At 38.2% G+C, this 11314-nt stretch overlaps 1 long non-coding RNA gene across 1 annotated transcript; it reads right to left on the bottom strand.

The window, feature by feature from the left end:
* Window positions 1-1180: 1180 nt before the first annotated feature.
* Window positions 1181-10996, bottom strand: LOC137870800 (uncharacterized). Its single transcript, XR_011102747.1, has 3 exons — window positions 10938-10996; window positions 1721-1862; window positions 1181-1335 (listed from the first exon to the last, which is right to left on the bottom strand). It is a non-coding gene; the product is annotated as an uncharacterized lncRNA (long non-coding RNA).
* Between the last annotated feature and the right edge of the window lie 318 nt (window positions 10997-11314).

Genomic DNA, 11314 nt, shown 5'->3' with positions numbered 1-11314 from the left:
ACACTTTGACATGACAGCAGCCAGGAATCAAACCGCCAAACTACTCCACTTCCTGAGTCATTATCACAGCATATAGATATTTTTTGATTCACACACTCTGTAAGAATGCCAGCAAGTAATGCTGACGGATATCATGGTGTAGACAGTCGTGTTGACAGTCGTACTGCTGTGCTTTTTCTCCATCTGTCAGTCTTAAAGCTAAAACAAACTTCAAAGCCTGTTTGTTTACTTGAAGAACCCCACAAGAAATGCTTGAGGATGTATGGTAAATTCAATAAAGTAGTAAAAAAAATCATCTTACATAAGTACATTCTACTTCTTCTACCTTAATGAAAAAAATAAACTATTGTTTTTTAATGCTCTTTATCTTTCATTTTAAAAAAGGAAACAAGATGTCTCCTACTTCAAAAATCAGTGTATGTGCACTGGAGTTTTTTAAATTTCAGTCACACACACCGATTGGCTGTCGAACTAGTTGTGATGTCACAACATCGTCCTATAAGGTAAATGTGTTAAACTGAGATTTAAGGGTAGCACAGATACATTTTCCCTCTTCAGCAGATGAATGTGGAGACAGCCCTCTAGGATCAAACTTCAGTGACGGTAAAAGCAACAACAGGTCATTTTAGAGGATTTTTTTGGGAGGATTTTTTTTTATTTTTTAGTTATAGCAGCTCTATTGTTTAAAAGGTAAGAAGCCTGGTAGCTTCGCAACTGATATAGAAAATAAAACATGAATGAAACACAGCTGAACCGTGCTACTTCCACCAAATATAAGAACATTTGTACCTGCTTCATTCAAACAATTTACTCATTACACCATCATCAGGTCCTTCCCATCCACTGGTATCCCTTTAGTATCATCTAGCCTTCTTTGTTAACTGTATAGTGTGCTGGTTTTGTGTCACGGACCATTGTATTTCCTGGTGATGGATGGGGTACTTAAATGGGCTGAAATGCCTCAGGCCATGTTAAAGATTACTTCTTCTCTTACATGGTCGTTTCCTTTGAATACCAGCAGCTACGTACATCCATTGTGGATGTACGTATTTACCACCTGCACGAGAGAATCCAATAGCAAACATAGATTATAGCACATAAAAGTCTCTACATATCAAATCACAGATATTATCATATTTTAAAATGTTATCCCAGGCCACGGTTTAAAAATAAACCAGCTACCCGTGAGAGAGAAACCTTCCTTCTTGCCTCCTCTTCTCTTTATTTTCTCCTGTGTGTGTGTGTGTAGTAGAAATCCTTCCCTCCCTCCTTTGGCTGTAAACTTCCTGACCCTCTTTGCTGCAGCAGTAGTGCTCATCTCTGCATTGACTCCTTCTGTGGAGAAAATCAATAAGCAAGGGTCAAAACAGCCACTGAAGGCAGGAGTATTGGTAACACTATAAAACCATCAGCACAAGATGTATTGAGGATGCAACCGTGGTCTCAGCACAAAGGCTTGGTGTGTTTCTACTTACATCTATGTTTAAATGCACACTTTAGTATCCAAATGGTCATGACGATCCCTATTTCAAACGTTAAAAAAAATGAGCAAAACGCCGAGAAAGAAGGCTAAAGACAGACTTGGACGACGGTCAACTTGCATTATGTATGAAGGGAATTTGAACACACACTCAAAAGATGCTTGACACACACACAGGAACAATCTGATAGGCTTAATGTGAAGACATCAGCCTTTCCCCTTTCCACACATGCCTCTCACCTCTCAGCACTCTCAGCGCTCATCGTGAATGTGCCGTCGCCGAGTATCTTTGGCTTCATGCCTGCTGGTGTCCTTGCTGCGCTCGAGCTCCTTATCAGGTGTCAGATGTGGGTTTGGTGTCACTGAGGTCCAGTCCACTTCCCTTCACACACACACACACACACACACACACACACACACACACACACACACCCTGCTTTTTGAGCTTTAGTCCAGAGTAAGTGCAAATTATAGAATTTATTTGTATTTTATTTACAAACTTGTTTGGATTATAGTGGAGCATTCAAGACCAAGCGTTTTCCCTTAGAAACCCATCCCTTCATCTTTACTACATAATCTATAATCCATCACAGCGACCAAATATCATGTTAGTCAATAGTTGTTGGTCTGAGGTTTAGTGGCAGATGTGACATATCAGCTTTATGTTCACACTAATATGGATACAGTTTAGTGTTTTAAGTTTTAGATACTCTAAAATGTCAAAACATATAATAAACTTTGAGCTTAAATCTCTTTATTAAACTGTATTCGATGGCACAATACAGTTGCTTTCATTGACGCATCTTTGTGTCGTCAGATGAATGTAAGAGTAAACCGTAAAACTTGAATTTGACCTTATGATCACAACTAACTGTAAATTTATGGCTTATTCGTGGAGACTTGTGAGTAGAGAGTTACTTTAAAACTCCTGGAGTCATCTGACAGGAAAACAATAAATGCCACTCACAACATCTCCATAATGAGCCATAACAAATACATTGACACAAAGTTGGCGTCACTGAACAAAAAAAAATAATGTTTATGATTTTGTGTGAGACCAATGCTAGTGTAGCTCAGCTGAAACTGCCCTGAGCTGTCTGCAGAGCTTTGGAAAGTCCCAAAGCCAACCGTGGGAACACGGGACATGAAAGCTTGTGTCTCAACCTCGGGATAAGTGAATGAACAGTTCAGATCAAACTTTGTCTCCTCAGCATTACTGGCAATTAGCTGCTGATAAGTGGGCAGGAAAGGCAGCAGACAGTGTGTGAATGTCTCCAGAAAGCTTGGAAACAACATAGCGGTCCCAACAGAATGAGGATCAAGAGCCGATGCTGTCGCACGCTAACACCAGCAAACCCAGGAGGCGGTGGAAATGCAGGTTGTTAGAGGGGTTTTTGATTTAATGTTTTATTCTCTGATTTGTTTGACTAAAAATGGACATTTTCATATAAATATATACAGTATACTGTACATATAGCTACTTTGACATACTACCTATAACTCAATATAACCAGTCGGAAACTGTACTGCAAGTCTGTTTCCTTAGGCACATAGGAAGGTGTGCAGTTTGTCTGCTCGTGGTCATTTTCCAGTTGTGAAATAAAGTTACAAGACCCTGAACTTCATCCACAAACAATCCAAGAAAGAAGACGCCACGAAGATGATGTTCAGTATACTTTCAGTCTGTCAGAAATCCCTGATTTCACTGAACTAGTCACAGGCTTGCTGTCCTTCCGTGTGCACTTCCTGTCGTCCGCTCTCCGTCAGTCATCGATGTTTGATTTTATTGGATTAGAAATCCAATAATGGTAAAGTCTGTGTTTCAGCTGGTCGCACTGATTGACTTATCTAGTAATCTCTGTAAAGTGCCAAAAAAACACATCAGCGATTGCTTAGAACCACCTCACACTTGAAACATGTGGCCGCCTATACAGCAGCATCTCTTTAAAGCAGCTCAAAGGGCCTGTCGAATAGCAACATCGTCTTCTTCACTGGGTGCATTTTGACACAAATAACCGGAGGCAGCAAACACAAAAGATTTCAGATAAGCGGTAACCAACTGATTTTTGACACAGATTACGTTCTTCTAATTGATTGCTACCACTAGCTTAGACACAGACAGAAGAGCATCTGATATACTGTATATGATTGATGCAGCTCAAATGCATTAAAGGTATCTGCAGACATGTATGGGTTTATGGAATGACCCGGACGTTGTCACAAATGTCACTGTCAATCAGGCCAGCTTGAAATATCATCTGACAGACAAACACAGTTAGGAGAGACAAAATGTAAAACATGTGAACTACGCAGAAGGCTACCTGTGGAGGGCAACAAAGCAAACAGGGCCCTCAAGTTTAAACCTGCATTGTATGGAAGTATTTAGGATGAGATATGATTATTGTTTAGAATGTACGGTACGGATTTGTGGCAACTTCCTGTCTCTCCTCAGGAGACTCAGACTTACAGCTGAATACATGACTTCTGATGGGGACGGCCAAATAGATACGTGAATCACATCGAATCACTTCCTCTGAAGATTTGTCAAGGAATTTCGACGTGGATGACAGGGTAAGAGGTCACATTGTCCAGAAGCTGTTTTTAATGTGGTGATAATGCGGCTCTCATATTAGGCTGTTAATAATTCTTAGTGGGTATGGAGAGGTATTTTTCATTGGGACATGGGTTTAGCGTTATAATAGGCAGTGGTGGAAGTCCTTAAATAGTAGTAGAAACAATACCAATATTTAAAAGTAAAAGTCCTTCATTGAAAATTTGACTTGAGTAAAAGTACTCATCATGGAGAATGACCCTTTTGTGTGGTTTATATTGTTTTATTATATTAACAGATATTATGTGATTATTATTGATGCAGTGACATTTTAATGTTGCAGCAGTTTGAGCCGGAGCTAATTTTAACTACTTTATGGGCCTCATCATCGATACTAATATTATTTTGTAAAATAATGATGTCATTATTTTGACGATGATGTTTTGTATAGAAGAACTGTCTAACTAGTAACTATCTGTTAACTAAATGTAGTGGAGTGAAAAGTAGAATATTTCCAACTAAAAACAAACTATAATAACTAAAATATAAAAATAAAAGTAGCTCAAAAAATGAATAAACATAATTAGTTACTTTCCACCACTGATAATCAGGATATGTATTGGGAATCTAAGTGTAAAAGTAAATGTGAGACATTAATTGGAGCCAGTAAAGAGAACAAAAAACTTAAAATACAACTGACCAACAATCACACTGACATCACATTGACATTTCTGAACATCAGATGGTTTCAAATGGTTTGATAGTCAGGTTTGAGTCCAAGTTTTGTTTAAACCCTCAACCCCAGTAAAGACACACGTCATTCAGGCTGAGAATATCGTGATCATCGGGTGGAATTTTCTCCCTTTGATGTTTCTCCAGGGGTGACTATTTATACAGTCACCACTTGTTTTCTGGAAAGTGCAAGCCTGCGCTGCTCCGTCGATCCCCCCACTGTACACAAGCATACAAACACGGCCCGGACTCAAAAACGCTGCCCTCCTTATCGACAGGAACCCAAAGTTCCTCCAGTGGAAATGTCTTTGTTCCCCGCGGGCTGCCACACAATGAGCGCGACTCTCTGGAGTCGGCTGAAGGCCCCGCAAGTGAAGGCCTTCTCTCATTCCACACATAGCACAGCGAAGGTGCTGACCTTGGCTAGAAGCTATTAAAATTGTTCTGCACCGAACACACATGTACAGTTACCTTGACACATACAAAAAAAGAAAACTCTTGCATGCAGCAAAACATGTTTTAATGACTTAAAAACAAAGGATGGCGGGTAAAAAGAGACACATTTCTGCACTGAAGACCAGAGGTACATTTTATACCTATCATCTATGTGTCTATCTAAAGTATCCTTCTATCGACCATATTGTATCACATCCATGTATATACTCTTGATCTACAGTACTATCATATTGTAACTAGGGCTGCCACTTACAGCTGAAAAGGTATCAGTGCTCTCCGGTGAACGAACAATGTAATGGTGAGACAATGTTTCTGTATGACGTCAAACAAAGTTTATACTTCCTGTATTGCAAGTTCTAACATTAGTTCTGCAATAAACTAATAATGGCTGATATATCGGTCTAAGAAGGACATTAACAGTCTATATATCATATTGTATCCCTCAGCCATACCGTATCTTTTGTATCTATGTATCTATTGATATTGTATCTGTCCATTCCATTATATCTTACCAACTGGTATTGTATCGATTAACCACATTGTATCAAATCTATATTGATTGTCTTTTATCCATGTATCCTTTCTTTTGAGCTATGGTTGAAAATAGGAAGACTACGCTGGATTTATAACAATATCCAATCGAAAAACTCAGCCCAGTGTTTCAAATTCTTTTCCAATGAAGGCAGCTAGCCGCACTGGCTGTAAAAGTTGCAAAATCCGCAACACTGACAACCCGTCCCTTCAGGCCTCCCTCCAAAGCCACTCCCCCAAAATTAGCACATTTTGTTCTTCTTTTTTTTTTTTTTATAGCATTTTTAGTCATTGATTGCCGTCAGCATGTAACAACAATTTCAAGATTACCAACCCTAGCTTTAAGGCAGTTCCTCTCCTTCAGTTCCTCCGCAGTATGACTAAACATTTGTTCTGACACATACTCTGCCAGGTACAAGGTGGTTTTACTGCATGACAGATTCACCAACTCACACTCTGGAGAATGCATAACCTCCTACATAGTATACTCGGAGGCAGACAAACACACACACACTCACACACTCATGGGTTTTTCATAATGACTTGCCTCACGACAGCAGTCAGTTGGAGCTCTACAGAGGATGAAATCCTGTTACAGCTGGCTTTTCATGATGCCTTTAACCGCATTACGCTCCTCTCTCAAGTCTAGATCCGATTTCCCTATCAAAGAAGGTAGCGCACACACAAGCCACGCTGTGACAAGGCTGCCTGCCTTTAATGTCGTAAAAAACACAAAGTATGCTTTTCTTCTCTCGGTACCTCCAGTGGCTGGGCTCTCTGGGTAGATGGGAACAGGAACTCAGTCAGACAGACGGGGGGACGAAGGGGGGAGCGGTGGTTAAGTGGATAACTCACTTGACTGGGGTGGATGTTTGTGTGCGTGCAGTCCTAATAAATATTAGAAAGATGCGGAAAACACTCCTTAGTTATTTTGTCAGTCCTCACCTATTCAATTAGCTTGTCTAGGATTAGGACTCGAGTTATGGGTTATAATGAGGATGTGAAGCAGAAATAAATTAGGTTAAGGGTGAGGGTTAGGCCTGCAATGAAGGGGTCAAAGGAGACTTTAAAACACTTTAAAACCTTTAACTTGCTTTGGGCAAAACTTGCCGATGGCTGGCGTGTCTTTCTTGCTTCTACCAAGCAGGGAGAAGCAGGGATGCACTATATACATATATAGTGTATATATATATATATATATATATATACACTATCAGGCCCACTATATATATATATATATATATATATATATATATATATATATATATAGTGGGCCTGATAAATTATCAGTAGTGGGATATTTATATTATCATGTATTATTCTAATAATGAATTATTAGCCGATAAATTAATTGACAGATAATATGAAGCCAAATTGCTTTCATTGGCTTAACAAGGGCAGCATCTACACACTCCTATACAGTAGGGGGCGGTATGCAACGTTAACGATTTAAAATAAGGTTTTGCGTAAGTAGTGTACAACAGAAAGCTTGAATTAGCAAAATTAGAAGGTTAATTAGGTGGGTTTCAATTCCACTACCTTCCCGAGCACAATATGTATCATGTTGGCTTAAACTGACGTAAATAAATGATAGAAATCGGCTTTAATGATCTTTAGGGAAGGTGGGTGCACAGCAGGTCACATTTCCCCTCCCCCCATCGGCCTGGAAACACGCTCCTCTGCCGGATAAAAGGCCTTCCTTATCAAGTCAGCTGTCACATCGGGCACCATGCCAAGCGGCACGTCCATCCACTCGCTATAACCAGCTGTGCTCTTATCGCTCAATGCCAACGCCGAATCCAAGCACGACCTCACACAACCTTGATTAAGATTTGTTTGGGTGTCCTGTAACATGGAGCCGTTTTGGAGAAAATACAAGTTACGTAATATAGCCAATGTTTAATTATGAACATAATATGAGCTGTCAATTATAGTTCTTAGACAGAAGGTAAATCGTATAAGAAAATTGCAATCGGTGCGTCTCGAATCTAGACCGATACATTTAAAAGGAAACATTCTGTTATTAAGCTTCCATGCTTCTCTGGTGGGCGACAATTGTTGCAACCAAATGCAACTTGAATCCATAATCCCACAGAGTTTTGAAGGATGAAAGGGATTAAAAGCCTTCAATCAATTATCTTTACGTGGGATTCGCCCTGAAACGTTCAATTATCCTGTTATTTAGGCTTTGTAACGGAATTGATTGAGTACAGATGGAGTTGACCTCTGATCAGATATCTAAGGCTGCGTCTGTCAAGTGTCAAGTTAAAGAATTGATTTAAGTATTGAATGGGTTTCTGATGAATTGATCTTTTTTCTTCTTCAGGGGAGTGTCACTTTCACCACAATCCATCAACACAAAGAGGAGAAACAATTAGCTACTTTTTAACAATCAGACCTCCACAGTTGGTAAATGCAATGTTTTTTAAGATCAAAACAGTTTCCAAAAAAGTCTTCTTTGATTATTTATTTAAACTATCGTCAGTATATTTCATACTGACTGTGCATTCTATCCTGTAACATAAAGTTAATTTCAACAGCTGTGACTGATATTAAACAATATTCAGTCATCATTCAAGATATGAATCATTATACATGTATTTATTATTTCATTTAGAGCTGAACTGATCTAATCTATGAATTGGCTAGTTGACTGACAGATAATCTAAACTATTTTGATAATTGATTCATTGTTAAAATCTATTTTAAATGTCTTGTTTTGTCCAACCTACAGTCCAAAACCCAAATAAATGAATCAGATAATCGAGCAAACAGAACATCATTTTAAAAAAGTAAAAAATAATAATAATACAAAATAATCGTTAGTTTCTACTTTCACTCATGATCCTGTCTGTACTGGTTAACTGAACATTAAAAGAGCACACTGTGAGGGTGTGTAAAGGGAATGCAGGAAGTTCAAGAAATGCCTCACCCAATAAAATACCCTTTAGAAAGACATCAAGCCCCAACATGCTGCAGTTGATCTAATAAATAAGAATTCTGAACTCATTTACTGCATTAAACTATTTAAATGTGAAGGAAAGGGACAAAACATCCCTCTTACTTGTTGTTGAACAAAAAGCACAGTAAATGCAAAAAGTTGGAAAATTGGATTACAGTCGAGACTTTCACTACGTTTAATCAATCATTTTCTCTCCAGCATCATTGTTCAAACAACTCAAATCGACTCACCTGTACTTGACATAGCTCAAGGCAACATATTCCTGTGACATGCCCAAACTAACCAAGGAATGTGTGATATTACATTCATTATTTCTTTACTCATTGTGGACCAAGTGAGTCACGCAGGAGTGGTGCCAATATGGATATATTAGCTAAAAGGCTTAACTGTAGAGTAGACACTTCTCCACTTTAAAGAATAATTGTGCTTTTCCATGAGCAAATCCTAACGCACTGTAGCATTCACACTATCATCTCCACTCAAAGTCTACTTACTCGCTTGGTCTTCATCAGCAGAGGCAGTCTGCTAAAATTTAAATTGTAGATTTTTATTTTTTTTTATTTTTCTTTCTGAGCAATTCAAGGACTTCTCTGCCATGTTATGTTCCTTTGAAAAATAGAGGTTCTAAGTTCATTCTGGACCCTGGAAATATCAGTTGAGAAGAACGCCTCACCACAAGGTCCATTTAGTAGCAGTTGAGGAGCTTTTGATCATATCACATAATCTTTAGTGACAAATGAACCTCAACTTTTAAGCCAACAATAATGAGAGGTTGTTTAAGTGAAAGAAATAATGAAAATGTGAACATCTACAGTTTCATGACAAGTGGGCAAATTCCATCTGCTGATGAAGATCATGGTATATGATCGAGAGCTCCAGAACAGCTTCTAAATAGCGTAGATTTGTGGGGAAATTGTTTTCTCAATTAGGTTTTCAACTGTTTTTCAAAACCAAAAGAGCAATATAAAAACAGTCAATTTGGGCTTTGGGGGAATAGTGATTGGCATTTTTCTCCATTCCTGCCATTTTTTTAGAACAAACCATTATAGATTCATTGAGTAAATCATTTCCAGATTAATCATTCATGAAAAAAGTCATTAGGGGCAATACATTTCTGTGTCATAATAATTGGGAGCAGCGACTATCATCAAACATCTGGCTATGTCGGTCCATCTTCAAATTCCAACTATTCATGCTCTCAGTGCTGCTGTTTCCAACTGTCCACCTACGAACTTTACATGAAAAATGGAAAACAAGATGCAACAAGTTCCCATCACCCTAAACTCATTGTCAGAGAATTTCAGTGTTGCTGTCAGTGGGAGTTTTTTTTAATGGTAATTGAAGAGTATTCTGATAACTTGCACAACACACAGGTATGTTTCTGAATGGAATGTGAGTATATGAAGATTTAAAGATACACACCAAATTATCCAATAAATAATTCAACTTTTATATGAGTGTACATCTATACTTTGTGGATGCAATAAAACATGTGGCTTGTGATAAATAAGTAAATAATAATGTGAGGTATGTTAGGTTGGTGTTCAGTGGAAGCCAAGGTGCTCTATGTACAATTTTAAGGTATGCATTATTTACATGAGTAATTCAATTTTTTACTATCCATTTACATTTTTGAGGTAAATACCATACTTAACTTTTCACTCCATTTATCATACAGCCTTATATACTCGGTAGATTCAAATTATGATTACAAACTATAAGTCACATATGGTGTACATTGCACATTAATGCATCCATAATCATATTCCAATAGCGTTTCTACAAATGAGTACCTTTACTTTTGATACTTTGAGTATATTTAGATGCTTTCAATGGAGGGCCTACAGGAGTATTTCGACACTGTGGTATTGCTGTTTTCACTTAGGAAAAGGAGTAATTCTCCCGCCACTTTGCACTGCAAGTCGAACACTTGCTACTCAGTAATCAAATCCTTCAACACTCTGTAAATCAGCAACATGAAAGCATCATAACGCAGTTGCCAAAACACAACCAAAGGAGAGATGAGCTCAGTTGCTCCAAGAGATTATTTCACAACAAATACACACTTACTGCCCACAAGCAAAAGTGCAGCCAGGAGACGACAAGACACAAGCAGAACTACCAGAGAACCAACAGTCAGAAAATACCAAGTCCATAAACACGACTGAAGATAGACAGAACATTAACATACAATATAAATGTTAGCACCTGCAGCATGTACTTACAGATAGTGGAGTGAAGCTGTGGTCCACAACAGAGTGACGTTAGCCTAAGCTAACGTTAGCTAGAAGCAAACACGATTATTTCCAGTTAGCTGGCTAGCTTGACTTTAAATGCTAACCTTATATTAGCACCAAGTGTAACGCAATATTGCAGCAAAATCTTAAATCTTAAAAAGATACATAATGTACCAAAAGTAAAATGAATACTACTTTTTATGAATAATGGACTAATTATTATTATAAGTATTGATGCAGTCATGTGTAAATCACTTTACATGTTGCAGCTGGTAAATGCAGGGCTAATTTCACTTTATATTCTGCCTGGTATATTCATTTATAATAATGCATCATAATGTATTGGATGTTGGATGATTAATGTT

The sequence above is a fragment of the Cebidichthys violaceus genome, unplaced genomic scaffold (assembly GCF_023349555.1).
Source record: "Cebidichthys violaceus isolate CVI_PGR_0920_01 unplaced genomic scaffold, fCebVio1.0.p SCAF_14, whole genome shotgun sequence".
NCBI lineage: Eukaryota > Metazoa > Chordata > Actinopteri > Perciformes > Stichaeidae > Cebidichthys > Cebidichthys violaceus.
This window is presented reverse-complemented; position numbering and strand designations above follow the sequence as displayed.